The following is a 27,560-nucleotide window of genomic DNA, read 5'->3' on the forward strand; positions in this document are numbered from 1 at the left end:
TGCTCAAGATACGCTGTAATAAGGGAAACTACGAGATTGCTGCGCCTGTCGAACTGCGGAACGGTGTTGGAAAAAAAATGGACTGATTGTTTCTAAACAGATTTTTAGGACTTCTCTATTCAATTTCCAGGTTGCAGTTAAGAAAGCTAAACATGATTTCTTCGCTGATTAGTATCCCGCCATTCTAAGAATCCTAGGGTCTTATTTAATTCAATTAATGCGGCCATTCACCCTTATTCTGTGATGGGATTAAATAGCACTGTTCTTTCATGTGAGCAGTTTCTTTCATTCTTTGTCAGTAAAATTGAGGTATTCTTCCAACTGGCTATGAACATCCTACTGTTAATCATGGTATTGTATTGGAATCTTTTGATCTTGTCTCACTTTCACAGTTAAAAAGAATTATTGACACCCTTAAACCAGCTCTCAGTCCTCTTGATATTGTACCACCATGCCTCGTAGTGGAAGCCTTTGATGTTTTGGGTCCATCTTTACTAGCTATTATCAATGGTTCTATTAGTGAGGGAACTGTGCTCTTATTTTTTAAACATGCTGTGGTACATCCTTGTCTAAAAAAGTCAGAATTAGATTCTGGAGTTTTACCCAATTTTCGCCAAATTTCACAATTGCCATTTTTGGCTAAAATATTAGAAAGAATTATTTATAATCAAATGGTTGATCACCTTAACTCCAATAATTTATTTGAGATTTACCAATCTGGCTTTAAGCGTTTTCATGTTGTTGAGACAGCCTTCCTTAACACTAGAATTACCAGAGCCTACGAAAAAATTCGTAGATCCGTCCCATCTTAAATCGCTTCTTAAAACCGTTCTCACCTCTCCGGCAGCCTCCTTTGTCCTGTAAATGTGCCGATAAAAACAAACTGCAAGCAGCCGGAGTTTTAGAGTGAAAATAATAGATTGTTATTTGGAACAAACACATTTCATGTGTGTTCCGTTTCTACAGTGATCTGTGTAAACACATTGTTAAAACAGAAACTTTTTCATATTTTAGTAATAAATGTTACAAAATGTAGACATAAACTATAAAATGTGTGAAGCCTGACAGCCAAAGAGCATATAAACAATTTCATAAAAGGTTGACACCTTTTACCACAGCTTCTGTGGTGTACTGGTAAGATTTTGTCACTTAGAGCGCAGCAGACTTGCTGTACTTCAAGAGATCCGAGTTTGATTCCCCGCTGGGGAGAAAATGTATTTATTTTTAACCTTCGCTGTTCTGCCTGCCTGAACTCCCTGTCTATCTATATAGTAATAACAGTAATTTTATTATTATACAGGAGCTTCCCTGTCTGCCTATCATATAGTGCCTTTCCTTCCTACCTATCTATATATCTATCCCCTTAGCTTTTTTTTTATATATCTATTATACAGTGCCTTCCCTGTTTATTTATATATCTAGTGCCTTCTCTGCCTGTCTGTCTGTCTGATTGCATATAGCGATGAACTTACTGCTCTGTACTATTCTGTCCTCTGCATGTCCTGGAGTACAAAAGAAACACCACCATACAGCAACATGTGCGAACTGGCAAGATCGGGGAAAAAACACGCGGTCACTGATTACAAACCGCAAGATGAATGAAAGAGACAATATATGTAAAAACATCATCGCACTAATGCAATATTATTTGAAAACGAACAGCATCAGATCGGGTTTGAATATGCACCCGATCTGACGCTGTTCGTTTTCAAATAATATTGCATGTACTGTGCGTGGAAACTGCTGCACTGAATAAGCTGACTCCTTCTGTAACAGCGTCAGCGTGTATTCAAACCCGATCTGACGCTGTTCGTTTTCAAATAATATTGCATGTACTGAACTATTTTAGAATAAAAACATACATTTGATTTCAGTCAGTCTGTAAGAGCCAGTGTAAATGCATTATAATTGTAAAGGTTAGCTTTTTTTATTTAAATTCAGTTCCATACTCTCAGTCGCGTTCACGACAACCCCCCCGTTTATTTGGAGACGCGCTATACTGATACCATTATGCTACCGTGACAGGTGTAGTAAGTATGTGTCAATGTGGCATGCTAAGGCGGCTTTTTTCTGCAGTTATATTTTTGAATAAAAGCATACTTGTTCTGTTATATTTGTACCTTTTGTGAAAGTGTTTGATATTTGGACTTCAGGCTTCATACATTATATAGTTTATGCTTACATTTTGTCATTTACTACTACAATATGAAAAACGTTTCTGTTTTAAAAATGTGTTTACACGGATTACTGTAGAAACGGAACACACGTGAAATGTATTCCAAATAATGATCTATTATTTCCACTCTAAAAATCCACTTCACTCCCAGATAATCAATCAAGGCATGAGCTGGGAGAAGTTTGTGCACGTTCTAAGTCGTTGGGGGGATGGAATAGCCGGCTACTTGCAGCTTTTCTTTATTAGCACATTTAGATTAACAAAAGACGCTGGCGGAGAGGTGAGAACGGTTTTAAGAAGCGATTTAAGGTGGGACGGACCTACGAGTTTTTTCGTAGGCTCTGGTAATTCTAGTGTTAAATTATTCAATGACAACTCTATTATTACTGACTCAGGTGGCGCTGCTGTCCTTGTCCTCCTTGACCTGTCTGCTGCCTTTGACACTATTGACCATGAGATAATGCTGTTGCGGCTTGAACATCTTGTTGGACTTAAAGGGGCTGCTCTTAACTGGTTCAGGCCATATCTAACTGGTAGACACTTTTCAGTGACTTTAAATTCCTCTTTTTCGTCTACTGCTCCTCTTAAATGTGGTGTTCCTCAGGGATCCATTTTGGGTCCTATTTTGTTCTCTATATACCTTCACCCTATTGGAGATATTTTTAGGAAATTAAACCTTTCTTTTCATGCTATGCTGATGATACACAGGTTTATATTTCCGTCTCCAACTCTGCAATGAATCAACTGCACAACTGTCTTTCTAAACTAAGATCCTGAATGGCTAATAATATTCTTTATCTGAATCAAAATAAAACAGAGGTGCTTATAGTGGGTCCATCAGCTAAAACCCAAATTGGTCTTGGACTTTTCAACTCTTTCTTTGTCTTTTGCAAACCTCAAGTCCGCAATCTTGGTGTTATCTTTGACAGTGACCTCTGTTTTGAGAAACAGGTTAATTCTGTAGTCAAGAGTTGCTTTTTCCATCTTCATCTATTAGGAAAGTTCAAGCCTTTTTTATCTTCTAGGGATCTTGAGAAAGCTACTCATGCTTTTATCTTCTCTCGCCTTGATTACTTTAACTCGCTGTATTCTGGGATTAGCAAATCCCTGATATGCAGGTTACAGTTGGTCCAGAACGCTGCTGCTCGCTTTCTGGTTGGGGCAAGAAAGTCTGATTCTGTTTCTCCAATATTAGCTTCTTTACACTGGCTGCCTGTCAGTTTTCAAATTGATTTTAAAATCTTGTTGCTAGTTTTTAAATCTTTACATGGGCTTGCCCCTGCCTATTTATCCAAATTATGTGTTTTACACCAGCCATCTAGAGTGCTCAGATCTTCTGGTCAGTTGTCTCTTGTTGTTCCTCGTACCAAGTGTAAAACTAAGGGGGACAGGGCTTTTGCAGCTGCTGCTCCTCGCCTGTGTAACTCTTTACCTCATTACATAAAGGAGTCATCTACAATTGAACTGTTCAAAACAAGATTAAAGACTCAATTTTATTTACTTGCATTCCGTGACCTTCAGTAATACTGATAGTTTCCTCATTGTGATTATGTAACATTACTTCTATTTGTTATGTATTTTATTTATGTTCATTTATTTTATTTCTGTTTATGTTATTCATGTTAATTGTATGTTTTTCTTCTATTCTATTATTGTAAAGCACTTTGGCCACAGCATTCCCATGTTGTTTTAAATGTGCTATATAAATAAATTTGACATTGAATACCCTGCCACATCCGACGAGCGTCTGCTGTGCTGTTAAACTGAGAGTCCAGTTTGTGGGTGTACTGGCGCTTTGCATATTTAATGGATTTTCGGAGATCATACCTGCTCTTTTTGTATGCCTGTGTATCTCCGGAGTGAAACGCACTGCTGTGCTCATGATTCTGCCGGTGTACTTCAGCACACATCCAGGGCTTTTGGTTGGGAAATACCCATACAGACTTTGTGGGTACGCAGTCATCCACACATTTCCCGATGAAGCCTGTGACAACTGCGGTATGCTCATCCAGAGTTTCTCCTCCGCTTCCGGGGTCCAACAGTGCACCTCTCACAAGACCGTCTCTGCGAACTTGCGAACTGCAACTGCTGCTTGTAAACAGGGAGGAGCAGCACAGAGCAGTGGTCTGACTACCCGAGGTTCGGCCACGGGATCGAGCAATACATGTTTTTGTGTGTGGTGTAACAGTGGTCCAATGTATTAGCACCCCTGGTGGGACAGGAGACGTGTTGGTAATATTTGGGGTAAACAGACCTGAAGCTTGCTTTGTTGAAGTCCCTGGTGATGATAACCAGACCTTTGGGGTGTGTGTTTTCACAGTCCGTAATGAAGCTGTACAGTTCCTTAAGTGCGGTGCTGGTGTTTGCTTGCGGGGTGATGTAAACAGCTGCCATGTGTACAGCTGTAAACTCCCTAGGCAGGTAAAGCGGCCGGCACTTGATGATCAGACACTCCAGGTCCGGTGAACAGCTTTGTGAAATAACTTCCACATCCGTACACCATGCGTTGTTGATGAGAAAGTATACCCCGCCACCTATCTTTTTCCCGGAGGAGACCGACTGATCAGTGCGGTGGATAGAGAAGCCCTCTGGCTGGACAGCCGAATCCAGTGTGCAGGAGGTAAACCATGTTTCTGTGAGGCAGAAAACACAATAGTCACGCAGATCTCACTGAAAATGAAGTCTACCACAGAGATCGTCTAGTTTGTTGTCCAGAGATTGGGCATTGGCCAGGAAAATGCTAGGCAGTGGAAGTCAAAGTCCATAGCATTTCGTCCTTGCTTGGATCCTGGCATGCCTGCCACATTTTCTCTTCCGCATCCTCTGGGCATGGTCGAGTGGGTCACGTCTGCCACCTTGGTCTCGAGTTATTGTGGCAAGCAGCCTCTGGTCGATAACTTCAAAAGTAGCGACTTGTGCCTTTATTGCTCTGATGTTTACCAGTGTTGTACAGCCATACTTAATAAAACAATGAACAGGCAGTACAAAGAGCAACAATAAAAAAAATACAGACGCAAAAACGAAAAGTCTGCGAGGAACAGCACAACTTTCTCCGGTGAACATCTCTAGTGCTGTTATGCCTTTGCTGTAATTAGGAGATCCAAACTACACAAACTACTACAGATGAAGCCTACCCTAATGCAATATAAATCCTAAGTAGTGCCTTCCATGACTTGTACTCCACACCACATCCGGCTATATAACTTCTATACACTGACTAAATGTAAGACCTCAAGACTCCATTGTGACTCCTAGGTCCTTCTCATAAGATGTGCTTTCAAGTTTTAAAATTCTATTGTCCATTCAAACATAACATTTTACTTCCTATGTATAAAACCTTACATTTATTTGCATTGAATTTCATCTGCCACATTGGTAACTAAATTTTATCTTTGCAGGTTTTGTGTGTTAGCAGGGGAAAGCCCTAGACAGGCTGCCAGTCTATCACAGAGCCCACTCAAGCACACACTCATACTAACACATCACATATCTCACAGTGTCATCCTGTTTTTATTCATTCTGTGAAAATTAAAATGAAGTTCTTTTAATATGTTATTGATTATAATATTACCAGAGAAAGGTTGCATGTTGTATGTTGTTTAGTCATGTAAGTAAGAATTTCACTCTACTCTATGCACATGACAATACCACAACTACTTAGATTTACAATTATCAATTACCATAACCCACACGTCTTTGGGAATGTGGGACAAAAACTGTAGTAACACAAAGAACCATCTACACTGACCTGGAGAGGACATGAAGAGAACAATGCCAGACTGACAATACCTGGGTAGTGGAGCTAAGTACTGTGCCACCATGCTGCCTATAATCTAATTTTACATGGTTTAAGTATAATAAATACAGTGAATCTATCCCTTCTCTACAGAGGATGTAAGTACAGCAGTAAAAGACTCAGAGCAAAGCCTAATTGTACACTGGATGTGAGCACCTTAGAGGGCACAGTCACAAACAGCTGCACCAAAGCCCTTCTACAATTACCCATTAGTCTTGAAGAATGCTATAGAACACTGGAGTAAACAGGCAACCTTTTAGCAACCATGTAGTGTAGATGTGCCAACATTTGAATGAAGCACAGAAAACAAGACAAAATAAACATATCTGTGTTTATTTTAAAATATTTGGTAAACAAATGAATTATAATTTAGTGTAAAGTTGACTATTATTTAAGACTCAGCAATACCAAAACTACATGCAACAAATTATAGGTTGCATGAAGTAATAGAGATTCAATCAATTCTATAATGTTACTTCCTACATAATGTATAGTTCTACAAAAAAACTTGTTCTATATTTTCCGTTAAATTATTACATTTAGCATTGCATAACATTCTCAAACAGATTGTGGCTTGAAGGGGCTGAGCTTGAGCTGTGCCCAAATGAAGCAAAGCCAGCCAAAGTGTGTTAAAGAAACAGGTTTTATTACAAACAATAAAATAAAGATTACTTTCGTTATTCACCTTTCTCCTTCTTTTACTAGCCTCTCATTCTCCCACTCCTTAGAAGGTGGTGGTCTATCTACTTGTTAAAGAACCTATGAAAAAATTGGATACTTAGTAGTTTGACAACATAGTACAATGCCACCAGAACAAACTGCATTCTTTCCAAAACCTCTGAATAATGTGACCAAAATCCCTTTCAATATACTAGGCATAATTTGTTACAAGTTTAAGGAAGAAATCCATTTAATGCTTAGGAATGCTTCTGTCGTACCTATCTTTAAAATGATTAATAAGGCCAAATGGAGTACATGAAAAGCTAAATATTTAATTTTCACCACCAACATTTTAGATTATCCAGTACTTGCAAACTACTGGATCTAGCGCTGTACCTAAGAAAGATTCTGAATACTCTTTCCACCATCACATGCCCTTCTTTTTAAAAGTTGTAGTATCTCTCTCATTTTCAGTGCTTCCATTATTTGATGCCAGTGCCAGTCCATAAGTGGCCATATTCACTCACATATCCACATTTTTATATGTTGGCCCAGATCAGACTTGACAAGTAACCTATCACATACATCTGGAATGATTCTTAGGGGAGTTGAACTTCACTCTTGCAAATGTGTATCACTTTCCTCCTACCTTGACAGCTTTCTCTCCTCCAAAGCAGACATTGACTCAGAAATACACCATCTTATAGGCCGTGTCAGAGAAAGTATCAGAAGACTGAGGAAGAGAGTAAAAAGTGTCTGGGATAAATTTCTCTCCTATAGTGCTGTAGTCCTTCTCACTATACCTTCTCACTAAAACTTGGGATCCTGAAAGGAAGAAAACAACATTTATTTAATATAGACTCTTTCAATTGTAAACTTCTACTCAAAACATATTAGGAATACAGCGTTGTCCAGTTATTACCATCTTTATACATTGCAAAAAATGTTAGGTTAGCTGGTTTGTTCAGAGTTACAAAGAAAGTGAATGTGGGAAATTAACACTGCATCCTTATGCTGTATAGTCCAAAGTGTTAACTGTTAGGGCACACTCCTTGCATTTAAAAAGTTCTGCCAAATATTCTTACAACTGATTCTGAAACTAAGTAAAATTACTTCTGGATTGGATATGTTATTTAGATGGTTGACTCTTGCTGATCAAAGCAGATGATAAACTTCTGGCTGACAGAAGTTCAGGGAGCTTCTGTTGGGCGAAAAGATATGATACAAAGATTAGCATAAAGGTTAACCAGAAAAGAGTGTTCTATTAATAAGTGTGACAGCTCATCACTAGACATTATTCACTGAAGAAAAAAACACTGATGTGAAAAATAAATAGTACTAAAATAACTTCAACTGAGCACAGAATTAAGGAAGAAACAAATTAAATAAGCAGAACCACCTACTAAAGTTGCCACAGACACGTACAAACAGTGCAAAAAAGGGGCTCTGATTGGTATCTGAAAAAAATAAACAGTACCTTCTAAACAGAGCCATCATATCTGGCTTAACTAACCTTTACAATGGAAAGACTGATATTATTCATTAAACGCCTCTAAATATTTTAGTCTACATTTAACAGACATTATTCACGTATCAAATACAGATTCTAATATTTACATTACTAACAGCTTTCCTTTTTTTATGGAATTTAAGACATTGTGGCAAAACAGAAATCTAAACTGCTATGAAAAATCTCTACAAACATTAGAATCACATATTTCATGAACCTCTTTAACGATAAAATAGTTTAAATAAGATTCCAGATTTCACTCATCATGTAAATGTATTATTGCAGTGTCAAACCCTATCTGTGAATGCTGTCATAGTAATTTAAACTTAATAAAAGAACAAGAAATCATATCTTTAATTTATAAAATGAAACTACTGCATGTCTCTTAGACCCAGTCAATTAATGTTCTGGCAGCACAGATTCTTACATTATAACTAGACACAGTTCCTAATACAGTTAAAGTGTCAGTTGTTGGACAATTACTGGAGAAAGTAGACTTAGACACAAATATGCATAAAAATTAAAGCTTTCAAATTTAACTTTTTTTCTAAACTTCTCTTGGAGGTACTTCAGTCTCAGCTTACGAATTATACACGCCTTTATTTTGCATTGGTCACACTATAGAAACACTTTGCCCTGCAATAATACGCCCCGAGATTTGATCACTCTTGAGTGTTATTTTTCACTCTGCATAGCTTTACTTTTCTGTCAGAATTAAATTTTCTTGGGTCAAATCTGTAGAGTGTCATTTCAGTACCAGGTGAATTCATGGTTGGGTAAGTTTGTCCAATGCACTAACGAAGAGGAATAAACCTTTTAAACATTAGGCAAGCCTGGGTAACAGGCAAAGGTCAAAGGATTAAGATTTGTAAATGTAGCAGGTGTGACAAGAATGAGTTATCAGGAAGACAGGTCATTAATCACAAGAGCATGATAAAAAGTGTTACACTGAACGTAGTCAAGCAACCTACCGTAGCATTTTGCATGTCATAACAAAAGATGGCTCCAAATCATCCTATTTAAATAATAATAATAATGAATATATTATTATTTTTTATTGACCAAACAAACATCAAAACATACTATTGGTAGCACCATTGAAATTCAATCCATACACACATTGTCAAGCTCACTTAATCCAATGTGCAATTTCTGAGGCTGGAGTCTATTCAGGCACGCAATGAACGAAAGTCAGAAAACAACCCTTCACTGTACATCAGTCCATTGCAGAGCAACACTTTGATATACAGTGTTCAGAAGCCATTAAGAAGGCTAACAGAATGTCAGGTTATATAGCATTGTGTGTAGAGTACTAGTCCAAGGAGGATATGCTCAAGCTTTATAATGAACTGGTGAGGCCTCATCTGGAGTACTGTGCGCAGTTTTGGTCTCCAGGCTCCAAAAAGGACATAGCAGTGCTAGGAAGGGTCCAGAAAAGAGTGACAGGGGATGAACTATGATGAAAGATTAAAAGAGCTGAGTCCTTTCAGTTTAAGCAAAATAAGATTAAGAGGTGACATGATTGAAATGTTTAAAATTATGAAGGGAATTTAATACAGTGGATCAAGAATGTTATTTTAAAATTACTTCTTCAAGAACAAGGGGACACAGTTAAAAACTTGTTAAGGGTAAATTTCAAATAAACATTAGGTATTTTTTCTTTAAACAGAGAACCATAGACACATGGAATAAATTACCATGTAGTGTAGTAGACAGTAGGACTTTCAAAACTAGACTTGATGTTATTTTGGGAGAATTAAGTGGAGCTTTGTTGCGCTGAATGACCTATTCGGTTCTCATCTAGTTTGTTCTAATGTTATAATGTTCTAATTACTCCTTTAAATTTTACCAAAGACTGTAGTCCAGATTAATGCACGAATGTCTGTTCTGCCCAAAAACATTATCTTATTATGGGTAACCTGTAAGTAGTAAAGACTGCAACAGGGATACTGCAGGAAATACTGTCCCCATTTGCAACATAGCTTGGTTTAAGCATCAGTATACACCCAATATACCCAAACCTTTATCTTAGCACATATAGACACACTTGTGGATATAGTAATAATTATTGAGAACAAAATTGTAATGCTGAGTTAACTGACTGAGAATAAGTAGAAAAGACCGAAAATAAAAAATGAATAATAATAAGACAAGTCTGATGATTCAAATAATACAAACAACCAAAGATTTTTTTGGTTGAGCTGATAGCCAAAATAGATTGTATTAAAGGTAGTGTGATGTACATAACAAATAATAATGGACTGAGGTAAAGTATGGAAAGAAGTTAATAACCAGATAGATTCTTAAGTAGAAAGTCTGCAGGGCCTTTTGGTTTTCATTCTGAACAAATGTCTTAATTAGATGTCAACCAATTTAAAGGCTTGTTAGTGCTCTAAACATATTAGATCAAATAATTCCAATATTGTGAATATTGTTCTGATGAAAAATTATTTGTTTTAGTAGATTAATGCTTTTTAGTCTTTTCTTTACTTGGCAATTCTTTCTCAAATATTTTATTTTTATAGATTATGATGAACCCAGACATGCACAGATGGGACCAAGGTAGCTGTTAATATGGTGGCTTCGTTATTATTTGCATCTCTTTATTAGAAATGGATGCTAGTTAAAAAAAAAAAACACTAGCAATTAAAGACTGCATATGAGTTGCTTCTACTCCTATGTCCTATAACCAAAGAATGCAGCCACCATGATCATCACAGAACTAAATTTGACACCTATACCCTTAAGCATCAATAACTGAAAGCAAAATAAAGAGAATAAGGAATTAAAATGTTATAGGCATTGTTAAACATAAGAAAAAAAAAATGAAAATCAGACATTTACGGCAGATTCTAAAACTCTCAATAGTTGCAGAGAAATAGCAAATGATATGAAAACCCACACTACAAAATGTGCCAGGGAAAAAAAGAAAACAGCATATTAAAATACACTTACTGTAATAATAAATGGCATGAGCTGCCACTCAAATTTTGAAATAATCTCTTGTTTAAACACAGAGCAGCATATTTTACACAGCTGACACCAAGACCGTAATATGTCAGAATCCCAGCAATCAACTGCTTTGCCAGTTGGTAATAAGAACTGTTAATATGGCAGGTGAGATAGGAGGGAAGATAAAATAGCACAGACACTCTTGATTAATGATGCTATTCCCTGGAAATTAACAATGACACTGACATTTTGGATTTGTATATCATCTTATCATGCACAGAACCTTGCAGTGATTTTGACAAGGTCGCTAAAGGTAAAAAAAACTATTAACATCACAAAAGTAAAATAAGTAAAAGAGTAATGCAAATGTAATCTTAGATATACTGTACATTGGAATAAATTCAGGTTTTTAAGTATATATTTTGCTTGTGCCATTAAAACACAAGCCAAAAATCCTAAGCAAATAGTTTCATTTGTTTTCCAAACCCTTTTGCCTCATTTATGGTCACAGAGAGCTGAAGCCATTACTAGAAGAATTGGATTACCACAGAAAACACTAATCAGTCACAATCTATGAATCCATGATTTGAAACTATGAACCAATAAGCATAATAACCACACCACTGTGCAAATTTAAAGCTAGCATTTATCATTAAGTTAAGGGGAATAGGTTAAATCATTTAAATATTTAAATCACACATGTGAGTACAATAACTTGTCTTCTTAAATCATTGTCTTGAACATTATTTTCTCATTTTACTAATTAAAACATTCAATCAGTTAAGGGAGACATTATGCAAAATATTCTTATTCATACCTTTAACAATGCTACCATTTTGTTTTGTAGATCACTCATTTAATTGTTATTTTCATCTTCTGATTATTTTTTCCATTTTATGACTGATTAGCTGTGTTACCAGGCTTTGCCCAAGTAATTTCCTAAAACAACGGGCATCAGTTATAGCGCCACCTGCTTCTCAGATTCTAAGCACTTTTATTGTATACATTATTTTTTGGTTTGTGTGTTTTTTTTCTTTTTACCAGAGACTAATATTATTAGTTCACTGGGGCTGCTTGTTCTTGAATATGCTACATACAATTGCACATAAATAAAACATTTCTGCTGTATATCATTTACTGGTTATCCTACTTACTGACTCTGGCTTTTATTGATGGTTATTGCAAAACATAGTTTTTTCTCTAATGGAATAGGTAATTAGTAGGAACAATGGGAATTTTGAGTGTAAATATAACCCTGTGTAAAATCTTGTAAAAATGGTAACTTTGATTTGTTATCCTATACTATTAAAAGTTTTGGAGTCTTTGTACATTACATTCTTTAAAATACCTGACATGGACTTTTATATAGCCAGAAACCTTTTACCTATTACATCTAATACAGTGGCATGAAGAATTATTCAATCTCTTTGAAAGTCATAATAATTTTCTGCATAACAAAAGATTTGTAACATACAGTATTTATCCATTCAGTACTTTAATGTGAACTCTTATGCAGTTACAATAATACAAAAAAGTCAAAATAAACCATTTTCTGTAGATATTTAACTGAAGACGAAAAACTCCAAAGTTAGTGTTCGCTTAAGTATTCAAGTCCTTCACATTAATACTTTGTCAAGAACCTGTTTTATACAGTACCAGCCTTAATTTTTCTGGTGTAAGTATGTACCAGTTTTGCACATTGTGTGATTATTCCCCATTCTTCTTGGAAGAATTTATGGAGATTCTGTAGGTTGGTGGGATGGTGCCTCTGAACAGCAGTTTTCAAATAGAGCCACAGATTCTCCATAACTGTTAAGATCAGGGCTTTGACGGGTCATTCCAAAACATTCACCTTTCCGTTTTTGAGCCATTCTAGTGCTAGTTTAGCCTTATATTTTGGTCATTGTCATGTTGAAAGATGAATCTTCTCCCAACCCATAGGTTCATAGTAGACTGGAACAAGTTCTCCTGCAATATTGTGTGGTGCTTGTGTCCATCCATTGTGTATACAACTCTGACAAAAATCCCAGTACCAAATACATGAAAATCATCACCATAGCATGATACTGCCACCATCATATTTCACCGTAAGTAAGGTGTTTTTTGAGGCATGGACAGGGTTAGTTTTACAACACACATACCTTTGAAGTCTGGCCAAAAAGCTCTATTTTGGTGTCATCTGACCATAAAATCTTCTCCCACATCTCAACTGGGTCTTTCTCATGCTTTGTAGCAAATGCCATGCTTTTATGTGGACCTTTAAAGGAATGGCGTCTTTATCTCTACCATTCCATTAGAGGCCTGTTTTATGGAGAGCTCTTGAAATTGTGAACCTGTGCACCTTCACTCCAGTTTCAGACAAAGACCATTGCAGACTTTTTAGTAGGCTCCCTCACCATTTGTTTAGTTTTAGGGATACCCTGTTCTAGTAAGAGTCTGGGTACTATGATAAACCTTCTACTTTCTGATGATGGATCCAACTATACTTAACAGGAGATTCAAACTCAATATTTTATGTAGCCATTTCCTGTCTTGTGCATTTCAATGACTTTGTTTCTCTGCTCCTTTGTCTTAATTTTGGCATTGATTATCCAACAAAGACTACGGACCTTGCTTTTTATATCCAGAAAGATACAAGTAGTACCTAATTATGTTTAATTATGGTCAAGTGGCTGTCTCCTTTGTGCCATTTGTGATTAATTTGTCATTTATATAAACCTGAAGCTTCAAAAATACAGAGGTTTAAATACTTATGCAAACACTAACTTTGGAGTTTTTCTTTTTCTGTTAAATATCTACAGAAAATCGGTTTATTTTATCTTGAGTTACATTAAAAATATTGAATGGATAAATATGTGTCAAAGTCTTTTGTCACGCAGAACATTATAATGACTTTCAAGGGGATTTAATACTTTTTCACGCCACTGTACAAGTGTAGGCAAGGGTTACTTTAGTTCCTCAAACCCTCTTCATTATCATCACACTTTAGCCTAATTGTGTCTGATACACCACTTAAAATTTTTCTCAAAGGAGAAAACAAAACTGATACTTCTCTAAATCAAAAAGAGGCAGTTGAGGTGGTTAGGTATGTAGTGATAATTTCCCCTGTGAGAGGTGTAGAAGGAATGGCCCACTACAGCAAACCAAAGACACACTCACATATACAGTATAGGTGTATTTATAAACTCTCTGATAATTTTCTAGGAAAGTTGCAGAGGATAGGATGTCTTTGTTGGCTTGGATAAGCATATCGCTATTATGACCATCATCATGATAAGAACAGAGTGTAAATTATGCTGATGACAATATAATTTTGAAATTAAGATCTATAAATTCCTGGGTTCGCTTCCCGGGCCCTCCCTGCATGGAGTTTGAATGTTCTCCCTGTGTCTGCGTGGGTTTCCTCCGGCTTCCTCCCACAGTCCAAAGACATACAGATTAGGTGCATTGGCAATTCTAAATTGTCCCTACTGTGTGCTGTGTGTGTGTGCGTGCCCTGCGGTGGGTTGGCGCCCTGCCTGTAGTTTGTTTCCTGCCTTGCGCCCTATGTTGGCTGGGATTGGCTCCAGCAGACCTCCGTGACCCTGTAGTTAGGATATAGAGGGCTGGATATTGGATGGCTGGATGGATCTATAAATTCATAGAAGGCAGGATGAACTGTTCTGATGAATACCTTAATCAAGTAAAGGCCATCATGTTGGGGAACTGTAAAAGGTAGCCTTATAATGAAAGTAAAATTTTTTGTTGTTATTGTTGAATGCAAGCCAGAAAAATAGTTCACAAACAAAAGGAAATGAATATTGTTTTGCAACAGCTTTTCAGCATTCTTTGTTGTCAGCTGTGGTGCTATTATTATATCAAAAGTGTAACTTGGTGGATTTGTTTATGATTATTCCTTACAACATAGAGTTTAAAAGGATCTTTCTGCAAAATTGGTGAGATTGTAGTGGCTGGAAATGCTACTATAAGAAAATAATTCACATACACTGCAGTGTTGGAGGAGGCAGGGTGATGAGTGAAGAGGCAACATTTATGTATATAGTTTATTATCTTTTGTGCAGGAAAGCTGGGGCCCTTACCCGGCCAGGACGCCCCTGTGATGGAAGGACCGGGGGAGAGGGCATATGCAGGGCAATACCTCCCCTGGAACATGAGAGGGCAACCCCCCCTGGCTCACAGCGGGGCCACAGGTTTGGAGATTAGAAGCTTAACCTTGTGGGGCCTGTGGCCCCGCCAGGGGGCACCTGGACAGTTTCAGAGCCCTGGGTTGCAGCACTTTCAAAACACCCGGAGGTGCTGCCAATAGAGGATATGGGAGCACCTGGAACAGTTCCATGTGCCCTATACATTATATACATTAAATTTGCCACACTAATGTACCAGCAAGATAAGTTAGCCTATTTGGTTCTTATAATCTCTTTTAATAATCAATAAGAGTATTCAGTTTACTGCAGTTATTAAGCTCTCTGGACCTAGTGATGATGCTGTAACTAGGTTTACTAAATCAGCTTTAACAGAAAACATTTAAGTTGCATATGGATTAAAATTCCAAGATCCTTGAGTAGTTGCACACAAATGTGAAGATCAATGTAAGGGAGGTCTTTGAAAAAGGAAAAACTCTCATGTAAATATTACATTAAAGGTGCCCTGTCAGCCTATAACATTTCATTTAAATGTAGAGAGAAATGATTTAAATATTTAAATAAAATACTAAAAAGAGGGACCAGAGAGAGACAAAGTAAGGAAATTGCTAAATTAGTAAAGCTGCCCCATGAAAAAAGGAATTTCAGAAAAGTATTATATGGTTCAGGAAGACATTGCTTAAATGGAAAGCATTTTGCGTTTTGGATATGAGTAGGGTGTTGTACCGTGTAAGCCACTATGAATGTAGTGAGAAGTCAAGCAAAATAACACCTTTTATTGGCTAACTAAAAAGATTACAGTATGCAAGCTTTTGAGGCAACTCAGGCCCCTACTTAAGGCAAGATGTAATCCGAAGAAGGGGCCTCAGATGCCTCGAAAGCTTGCATATTGTAATCTTTTTAGTTAGATTTGAGTACTAAAGTAACAGATACAAAAATGTCAGTACTTTAACAGTATCTACTACCACCCAGAGTAACTTTAACTGAAAGGGTTTTTAATAAAATATATATTCATAAATTCAATACTGAGCAGTATATTTACTATAAATAAATTAAATGGAGTATGGTATATGGCCGGCCATTTATCCCGGCCAATACCCCCAAGCCGCCAGATGAAGCCCTCCCTGCAACATGGAGGTGCCCCGAATTCCAGCAGGGCCTCATGGACCTTGGAGTTTTAATGCACAACCCTGCTGGATACCATGGGGGATGCTGCAGGGAGGCTCAGAGACTTATATCGTCCAAATAGCCCGGAAGTATTTCCCAGTCACGGGGTCAGAGGAAATGACATACTTCCGTGTTGAAGAAAAAAACAGTTTTAATCTGACCCAGAAGTGATCAGAGTCACATGGACTGGGGGGATCAGAAGCACTTCTGGGTCAGGGAATATAAAAGGACTGTGGGAGATCCTAGCAGTGGAGCCAAGTTGGGAGGAAGGGTGACTGAGCTGCTAGGAGGTGTGGAGGATTATTGTTATTGAGAATTGTATTTGATTATTGAGTATTGTGGAGTGGAGGGTGCTTTGTGCACATTATCATAATAAATCCATTATTTGGACTTTTATCTGGTGTCTGCCGTCTGGTCCAAAGGTTCAAGGGGACGATAGCGCCCTTATCTGTAACAAGAGGAATAAATGCTGAGCAATCATAAGCCATGTTTGGACTTCATTATTGAAGAGATTCATTCATTCATTCATCCATTTATTATACTGTTTTTCCAGTTAATTCAAAGTTGTGAATAAATGAAAGTGTGTGAGTTTACTCTGTGATGAACAAGCAACTCTTCTAGACATGGTGCTTGCGGTAGAGAATAGACTGAACTGTAGAGTGAGAGTTCTATACATGCAGAGAAACCTCGGGATAACTTTTTTAATCCAGTTCACATGTAAACTTGATAATTATTGGAGCAACAATGAAAATAATGAAGCTGTGAATTTGTTTTCATAAATACCGTATATATTAATTCTAAGTGCAGATTAGCATTATTAGAAGCCAATAAATAAACAGTCAAGAGCCTTTTTAGTTAAAAACCCTTTAAATAAGTTAGGTCAGCTGTTTTGGCAAAAAAAGCAAAATTTTTAAATCATCTTCTCTTCCAGAAGAGTAGAGACACATCTTTGAAAACATTTCTGAGATATAAAATGTTTGATTTCTTGTGTTTTTCTTTGCTTACTATACCTTGAAGCCTTACATATATATAACTATTCACATGGCTTACGGCATAAATCCATATTGGTGGCATGGTGCAATTTGTTACCTTGGTTAATGATTACACAATTGTGTTATTTGTATCCACATTTCTTATACATTTTCAGGGGAAAAAATGAAACCACTAATATAACGTAGGTATAATATAGTATATGAATGATGTTGCAAAACTATAACCATGTAAGCAATGTTTGAGATCAGGCAACTTGACTATTGATAAATATTTTACATTACTGTGCAGCTAAGAAGCTTACTGGAAGGACACTGACAAACACTCAACACATTTATATTATTTTCAACTTTGTAACTGGGCCTTAGTATGCACATTTGGCCACACTGGTCTTATCTTTTATGACAAACATTGTAACAAAGGCGACTTACTCTGCTTTTAGTGAGCCAATGTGACAGCTGTCTTTCATTTCAACCAGTTTTTGGAGTTTAATTGAGCCTGCCTTTAAATTACACATTTTACTCCTTGTTCATGCTGTGATTCTACTACAACAGAAATCTTTATTAGTGTTTATTTTACTTTCTGAGAAAATGAAATTGTTGATCAATGTTCTTCATATTGCCTTGTGTCTTTCTAAAAATGTTATTAAAGGAAACATTTGCAAGTCAGTTGTTGTATATCTTATTTTTATATTATTACTAATAATATGCTAGTTATGGCAGATACAGAAGTAATTTAGAACCTGAACCTTTTAACGAGCAGCTCCGTTAAAACATACAGTATGGCAGGAAGGCACATTTTTCTGAAATTCAATATTCTTGCTGTTAATATTTTCAACTATTACAGAAGAAGGACAAGCACTATAATTAGGCATTAAGGTTAAATTGTCAACAAAGATTGACACAAAATTACAAAACTAGGTGAAATGAAAGTGTATAATACCTGTTTTCATCTAAATAAATGGCTTGTCTTTCCATCATTACAGAACAGTCCTTACAATAATGCAATGAAAACCCTACATTAATTGTGTTTGCAGTTTTCAAAGAATGCACTTAAATGTATTACAATTTTGCATAACCCATTGTAACTAATGTGCTTCAAATGTATCATCTTCCAGGCTCTCCAGTGCTATGCAGTACCATCCTGGGATAGAAGAGGACACTGTTGCTAAGAGTATTATCCCAGGCTCGCCCCCAAACCAGATGTCCCCTGAGGGATGGGTCACATTTTGGACTTGAGCCACAGTGGGACAGTAGTCTACCAAAGCCAGACCCGCTGTACTGGGCCCTTTGTGTTTAATTCGTGGTAAGGCAGATTCGGCAGCAATTGGCTGTTTTTTGTTGTTCAAGTGCTATTGTGCTCATGTTTATTTTCAAGATTTTTGTGCATTTATTTTTGTTGTTTGTGGGAGGCCCAGTTGACACTCCAAATGATTTCATGTCTATTATTCATCAAAACCATATTTTCAAAAATCTAATTGTAATAACTAATAATGATAAAATTTCACATTTAAAATTGATTTCTGCCAAACACTAATGAGATTATCATATAAAAAATAACAATGCTCAACTGAGCAACAGAATAACAACATAGCTCACACTGGTCAATCTACTTCAGTTTTATTTGCTGTGGTTATAATAAGGTCATCTGAATTAATTTAAGTCTTTGATTAGAAATTGGGCAAATAACTGCACGGAAATCAGCTTTAGCACTCTTGAAAAAAATCTGTTTGCTGTTAACTGGACAGTTTAAAGATGTCTTTTATGTGACTACTAATTGGAATGTTTTAGTAAAAAAACACCTACTTTTTACAGCCATCCATCCATCCATTATCTAACCCACTATATCCTAATACAGGGTCATGGGGGTCTGCTGGAACCAATCCCAGCCAATGCAGGGCGCAAGGCAGGAACAAACCCTGGGCAGGGTGCCAGCCCACCACTGGGCACACACACACACCCACACACCAAGCACAATTTAGGATCGCCAATTCACCTAACCTGCATGTCTTTGGACTGTGGGAGGAAACCGGAGCACCCGGAGGAAACCCACACAGATGCGGGGAGGACCTGGGAAGCGAACCCAGGTCTTCTTACTGTGAGGCAGCAGTGCTATCATTGCGCCACCATGCCACCCGGTACTTTTTACATTTACAAATGTACTGCTACAAAAATTACCATCGATAAAGTAAAAATGTATGTATGAGCACAGAGACACAGAGTATTTCTTTTTGGCTGCTTTAGACTTTGTACTCACCTTGTAGTATAAGCCCTAAAATTTGTGAAAAATGTAAGAAGCATATTTGAGCCTTGTGTTGCTCATATTCCCACCCACTCAATTTCCCACCTTGAGCAGAGGATTGCATGCTGACTGTACATATCTCAACAGATAAGTAAGCCAAGGGGGCATTTTCAGAAGAAAACACCTTTTATTATTGAGCACAGTGTGTACAAACTGCAGCCTAAATGGTTTGACTTGTTAAGAAAAAAAAAAACCCTGAAAGTAAACACTATTCTCTAATTCTGTTATGTACATGCCCCATTAAGCTTCATTTATTTATTTCTTATAAAGCAGCTTGTGCATAATTTTTTAGCTGTATATGGTGGTCAAAATTTGCATTTAGAGCTTGTGTTGTAGTCAAAAATTACTGCTTTTTTGAACTCTTTGTTTAATTTTGGAGTTATTATCTGTCATCATTTTTTATCTTTTGTTGTTCCCACGCTGACATTTTATTTTTTGTAAGCCCTGCCATTTCTAAACTCTGAGCAGTCTTTGTGTAAAAGTAATTGCCCCAAATGATACTACGTGAAAACAGGAAATTCAGCATTGTGGACTTCCAGGTCATCCGAGATAAAACCATGCAATTCTAAATTTAGTGTGTTTTAATGTTGGAATTTGAGGCTAGAAGACTTATTGTGTCAAACGACAGTTTGACTTCTGATTTCAAACCTTTGCCTTGTTTTATGGTTGTTGTTTCCATCTTCTGGTCATTGTCATTTTTCCTCTGCCTTTACCTTGCTGGCAAAACAACATCTCTTTAATCCTGTGAGAAAGTCTGTTGCATTGTAATTCTTCAGCTATTGAGAGTTTATTCATTCTGTTTATCATATAATTCTGTCATATTTCAATCCATTCTCCACTGTTCTTTCTTACGTGCATCAGTTCTGCAGTGAAGGGGTATATACTGTTGAATTTATTGACGCAGATCTTAACTACAGAAAGACAACTGTTACATAACACACATATTCATGATAGATTACACGATTTACGGTATAAGAAAAACTTTACAAAGACATTTCAAAACCTTTTGCTAATGCTGGAACTCTCTAAAGAAGCAACAAAAGAATCCAATCAGGGTGGTGCATATGAAATTATTCATCTTGACTTACAGAATGCTTTTGATAAGGTCCCACATGAGAGGTTGGGCATCAAACTGAAAGAATTGGAAGTTCAGAATGCTCTGTGCAAAATTGGCTCAGACACAGGAAGCAGAGAGTCATGATGTGATGTTAAGAGTGGTGTACCACAGGGGTCAGTGTTAGGGGCCACTGTTATTTTTAATATATATAAATGATTTGGATAGGAACTATAAATAAAAAGCTGGTTAAATTTGCAGATGATATTAAGCTAGGAGGATTGGCAGACAATCTAGAATACGTTGAATCAATATAGAGGGACTTGGATATCATGCAGGTTTGACCAAATTAAATTTAATGTAAGTATATGTAAAGTATTACATGTGGGAAGTAAAAATGTGATATTTAAATACATAATGGGAGGTCAGAAAATTGAAAGTACACCTTATGAGAAGGAATTTAAGAGTCATAGTGAACTTTTAACTATCAACGTCTAGACAGTGTTCAGATGCCATTAAGAAGGCTAACAGAATGTTAGCTTATATATCACGATGTGTGGAGTACAAGTCCAAGGAGGTTATACTCAAGCTTTATTGTGCACTAGTGAGGCCACATCTGGAGTACTATGTCCAGTGTTGGTCTCCAGGCTACAAAAAGGACATAGCAGCACTAGAAAAAGTCTAGAGAAGAGCGACTAGGCTCATGCTAGGGCTAACAGGGGATAAGTTACAAGAAATTAATTAAAAAAAACACCACAACTGAGTCTTTTCAGTTTAAGAAAAAAGAAGATTAAGAGGTGACATGATTGATAGTGTTTAAAATTATGAAAGGAAACGAGACTGCCACTTTAAAATGAGTTCCACTAGAACACAGGGACACAGTTTTAAACTTATTAGGGGTACATTTCGCAGAAATATTAGGATGTTTTTCTTCACACAGAGAACCATAAACACCTGAATTAGTTACCAAGGCAAGTAGTGTGTAGGCAGTTGGACTTTAGCGACTTTCAAAACTTGTGAATAGGACGGGGGAGGTTTGCTGGGTTGAATGGCCTGTCTAAATCTTTCTGATAACAAATGAAGGTACAACATATAATGTACATTTTCTATAATTAAAAAAAGGACATTTTAGTAAGGTGCAGAGTACTTCACCACATTTCCTGAAAAATGCACTTCTGACCATTATGTACTTTGATGTTGTGAATGAGACAACATATAGAAACCTTGAGAAATGGAACCTAAACACTTAATTGTCAAGCAAAATACAAAAAGCTTCCCTTTTTTTTCCTTTTTGGGTATATTTTCAACTTTTTTCTTTTATTTTTTGTGTAAACTTTGAATTTCACTAAAATCTTTAAAAAAAAGACAACTGGACTGTGGAGTTTTTTATGTCCAGCTAATCATATTAGTGCTGGAATATTTGTCTGGCAGCTGTATCTGAGCTATTTTTAACTACTTTGTAACTGTTTTGAAACCGACAAATGCAACTAAAAGACAGCTGCAATGATTAAAAGTGGCTGAAATCAATACTGGTAAAATAATTAACATTACTAGTTTCTACGGAACATAATCCTGGAAAAGACTAAAACATATTCAATTCTGTTGTCTGAGCTGGTCCAGAAATATGTTCCAAAACATAGTGAAAAGATATATCTGAATTCATAAGGTTCAGAATCCCCTGTGCCATTTCAAAGAGGTATGCATTCCAAGACAACTGTTACTTTGGACTATGAGCAACATCTCCAACATTTGCTGTTCTAAAATCAAGAACAGCTGCTTCTGATTCTCTGCTTCCAGGAGTTCTTTACCTTCTGATTTTGAAAAATTACTAGTGACTGGGTTTCAGCAGATAACTCAGTAGTTTGCCAGTAGAACTGAAGAAAAAAACTATTTGGAACAGAAAAGATGAAAACTGAAGAAGGAAAAATGCTAATGTTCTTACATCAATGCCAGCATTTTAATTGTGTAAAAAAAGTCTTGCATTTTTGTTCCAGTTGGTGGCATTATAATTTTGTAGTTCATAGCTTTTCACAACAGTACAAAATAAAACAGATCAAGGCAATTGACTATTCAAAGGTTTTGAAGCTTCTGAAACTTTGTGTCTCTCAGCATTTTTCAGATTTTTTAAAGTGGCATTTATTGGCACTGCAACTACTTTCATGGTTAGACACTCATGGCTCACAGCTTGATAAGAATGAGAATATTTTCAAAGCAAAGGCAGTTTCAAGAAGCTTAAAATGAGATGATGAAAACAAAAAATGAATGCATTGGCATATTTTTTTCTTTAACTGCAATGCTGTAGTAAAGGAATTATATCTGTTAGTTATATAAGTCGATTTCTATAATCTTTTGCTGACTGTTTTTATAAAATACAAGCCAACAATCAAATGGTTTGTCCATGGCACCGTTTTACATGCAAATTGTCTTTCTAATGTATTTTTTTAAATCCTATTATGGTACAAACAGATTTTTGGTCCTTGGAATACCAATCAAAGTCTTAAAAAGCTGTTAACAAGGCACAGCAGCCATACTGTTAAATGTCAATGTTTCTTCAGCCACAAAGGTTCTGAGATAATTTGCAGTTTAGCTAACAACTTTCTGCTGTGAACAAGGGATTATTATTATTCAGTATATAATATTGCCAGTGTTTAATGATATATACACTAAATTTTCATTCTTATAAGAAAAGGATGCCTAGTTTGGGAATTTTATCATTACTATTCATGGAAGTTCTTATTGTTCATATGTGTATTAGTTATTCAAAGAGCCACAAGAATATTAAAGCATAAACACAGGTTTAGATCAAAAACCATAGCACTGCATATTGCTTATTTAAACTGGTCAACATTTAATCTCTTTTTCTTCTTTTTGTTGTGGGCTATGCAGAGGAACCACATTGCACTGTGTGAAAATATTTTTTGATCAAACAAAAGTTTGTTGTATTCTTCATCCACCTCTTCCCTGTTCTATTGTAACCAGGTTTTTAAAGCTATTTAATCTTTAGCGATGATTTATATTTTGTTTTCACTTGATAGTAAATGAGTCAGATGACCTCTGTACGGCTCATTTCTCATGTAATGTGTAATTGTGTCAATATTAATAACTCCTTTTTTTTTTAAACAGAGCTCTAAAGTTAATTTTGCTGGCAATTTTTAGCAATTGCAAAATGCAGAACTCATTTACAAACTGTTTGGGGGAGGTTTTCTACGTGTCATTTTGGGGAGGAAATTAATGAAGGATTATTGCTTTCTAAAGCATTATTTACACTTACATGCTTACCTGTGTTCCTTTCTGCAGCTGCATATTACACGTAATCTGTTGCACACCTATAAAATTAATTCTTTTTAATTTTCTTATCCACAACACCCGTAAAATTATTTCTATTTATTTTTCTTATTCACGTCACCACTAAGGACGGCACTGCAATCTTTTTAATGTGACATGCTGCATAATCCTCTTTAATAAAACCCTTGTGTGCGTCCAGGTGTCCGTGTGTGTGTGTCTTCTGGTGAAGTGTGCATGCGCGGGGCCACACAGCACGTATTCAGTCTCTTCCTGTGCATTCCCTGTGCAGAGAGAGAGACAGATACACACACAGGCGAGCGCCAGTCACACACACACACACACACAGGCACGCGCGCGTCTCTAGACAGGATTAAACCCCTTTTTTCTTGTGTTAATGGCATGAATTTTGCTGGAAGTGAAACGCAATTTGCTTTGCAAATTTTTTATAAAGTGAAACACCAGGTTTTTTTGCAAATCATTTCATTCTTTGTTATGTACATTAATAACATGTTACAGTTAAAGGCTAAGTTGCCCATAAATAAAGAACATACTAAGCAATACAATGGCATAGGTCAAGAAATGATATCACAGCATTAGAAGGGAGAAAATATAGTTACAATGAAGTTGACCAAAATGCAAATGGTTGAGCCTTAAAGTGAGATTTGTGTGAGTCCATTGATGAAGCATCACAGACAGACCCAGGGCGAGAGCTCAGAGAGCAGAAAGCACCAAGCTGAATAAGTGGTCGCTAAGAATTACAGCTCTAGTCCTTGAACCTGTGCATGAAGGCATGAGATAAGGACAAGTATGATTTAAGCTGGGAAATTAACCTAAAATACGAGTTTTAAACATAATCACCAACATAACACCTAAAGTGCATATCCCTGCTAACAGTTTCTCTGTGGAGAACCTTGGCATACTTGTACCATGAGATACAATCATCCATTCTTAACCTGCTTTATAAGCATTATACATGCCAAAATAATTCAAACACTGTTACGTGCAGTGATGGTCCATTCCTGAAGTGACACCAAAAATTTAGCATTTGTAGTAAATTGGTGGTGTATCCAACACATACAGTATCAGTTTTTATCCCTTGCTATATAATGTTAAGATTAACCCAGGGTGCTCCCCTCGCTGGTGTTAAAATTATTATTTTATGTCATTTTGTACATTTTTACATTCTTTTGTATATGTTAATGCTACTTTTATTTATTATTGTTTATTTGCATTTTGTGTTTTTTAACAGTTTGGTGTATTATTTAATTACTATATGTCTATGCTTGTCCCTTGTGGTACATCTTATACACTAGAGCTGGTGAATAATACTATTCTTTTGTGGAATCACTGGATTCCTTTACCTCTATTTTCTGTTTTTGACTTTGCCCCCTGGAACTGTTGTTTGGCACTTGTTTGCATTACTTTTTTTTATTTAAGGCAACTCCTTCTAGGCCTTTTGTGCTCAATAGAGCAGAGTATTTTTGAAAATCTTTTATTGACAAGGATTCTTTGGTTGCCCTTTTTTTCTTCAAGCTAAAGGTTATGACTCTTATAACGTACACTATAAAAACACATAATTAACAAAATCCTTTGTAACTTGAGAACTTGTGTCAGAAAATGTGCCTCTTATGGTATTTCCCCTTGGGATTAATAAAGTATCTATCTATCTATCTATCTATCTATCTATCTATCTATCTATCTATCTATCTATCTATCTATCTATCTATCTATCTATCTCATCTTCTAAATTATGTATTGGGACTTGTCTACTCTGGATTTGCCTTTTCAGGAAAATACTTTTGATTCACTTTTTGTGCTTTTTTGATTTTTTTTTTTTTGTTTTGTTTTTGTAGCTACAGGTGAGTAAGGAAGGTTCAAGCATGGGTAAAACACATGCTGAAAGAAATCTCTCAGTCCAAAAGTTAGTTTTAAAAGATTTAGTGAAAATTCAAAGCAAATAGTCCACACAATAATAAAGAAAAAGGTTGTTAAACACGTAGAATAAAAGGCAAAAACAAAATGGGAATAAATGTTTCTTCTATAAACTTCACTCTTCTTTTCAAACCTCAGTTTCTATACTTAAAGATGCTTTGCTTCGTCTTCAGTATGCTCTAAATGTACAACGCTGCACATTCAATAGAGCATGTTAACTTACATATTATTGAGAACGTAAGGCACAGTTTAAAACTGCGTGCCCTCCATGCCTTACACACAGCAAGGCAGGTTACTATCTGAGACTAACCTGTAGTCAGAGGGGTAAGAAGTAGTTAGAATATACCAATTCAAGTCAACTTGTGGGAGTTATAAGAACCTCCCATAGACTAATGCATTGCTATATAGGCAAACATTTACTTTAACTTAAATAACTAACAAATGGCTCTTACAGTTTTTTGTTTTTTTTTTCTCTTGAGAGACATCTAAGATATTTCATAACTGTTAAAGGCATTTTGAAGGGCTGTTTGAGTTAGGGTGAAGCTATTTTGGACAGACAAGTGGATCCTGTCCTGCTCTGGTGGCTTATTTGACGGCCTCACATTGTAGTCCTGACTCCAAATCAGAACAGTACCATTGTCCTTGCATGGGTGTGTGAGAGGACCTGGTGACAGATTCCTGTACCATCCAGGATTTGGTTCATACCTTACACCCAATTTTGTCTGGAAAAGCTCTCAAAATTATATACGACTAGCTGTGTAAGCCCGTGCTCTAAAAAGCCCAGGGTCCTATAAACTATTGAAATCGTCAGAAAAAAAATTGAAATGTAGAGATATCAGGTAATTGAAAGGAACTACTCTGGGCATCTCTCTCCTAGGAAGTTTCATTTTGCCGACGTGCTTGCATCGCTTGTGTATTAGCGGCTAAGCAACTTTGTCTTTCTTCAGAGGTTTTGTTTTGCCAATGTGCTCACCTCACTTCTGTATTAGCGGCTAAGCAAGTGACTTTCTTCGGAGGTTTCATTTTGCTGACTTGCTTACATCGCTTGCGTATCCGCGGAGGTGGACCCCTTACCCCGGCTCCACCTCTCACTTCCGGGCCAGAAAGACACACACACTTCCACGTGTAGACGTTTATATACAAGATTTCCAATTTACCTTTTGTTTCTAAGTTTTAGAAGAAAATTTAAACCAAATAAACTTTGAAAAATACTAAGGATGAGATGAGAATTTTATGAAAAAAGACACCATTTTTTAACTCATGTTCCATCCATCCATCCATTATTCAACCCGCTATATCCTAACTACAGGGTCACGGGGGTCTGCTGGAACCAATCCCAGCCAACACAGGGCACAAGGCAGGAAACAAACCCAGGGCAGGGCGCCAGCCCACCACAGGGCACACACACCAAGCACACACTAGGGACAATTTAGAATCGTCAATGCACCTGATCTGCATGTCTTTGGACTGCGGGAGGAAACCGGAGCTTAACTCATGTTAAATTATATTCTAATCTCTTTCAATCTAGGATATACCACTATAACTACATTTTTAGATTTAAGTTTTCTTTTTGACACTGTTGATCACAGAATTCT

The 27,560-nt window shown here is 36.6% G+C and overlaps 1 protein-coding gene across 4 annotated transcripts in view; it reads right to left on the bottom strand.

Annotated features, from left to right (window-relative positions):
• The window catches only part of LOC120525764 (leucine-rich repeat and fibronectin type-III domain-containing protein 2-like), a 904,115-nt gene that overhangs the window by 478,898 nt on the left and 397,657 nt on the right, over positions 1 to 27,560 (bottom strand). For all 4 annotated transcript variants that reach the window (XM_039748348.1, XM_039748349.1, XM_039748350.1 and 1 more), the window contains one exon: positions 7,282 to 7,457. The gene's annotated coding sequence lies outside the window, so the exon portion shown is untranslated. The remainder of the gene's footprint in view (positions 1 to 7,281; positions 7,458 to 27,560) is intronic.

Source organism: Polypterus senegalus, chromosome 3 (genome assembly GCF_016835505.1).
Source record: "Polypterus senegalus isolate Bchr_013 chromosome 3, ASM1683550v1, whole genome shotgun sequence".
NCBI classification, from domain to species: Eukaryota; Metazoa; Chordata; class Cladistia; order Polypteriformes; family Polypteridae; genus Polypterus; species Polypterus senegalus.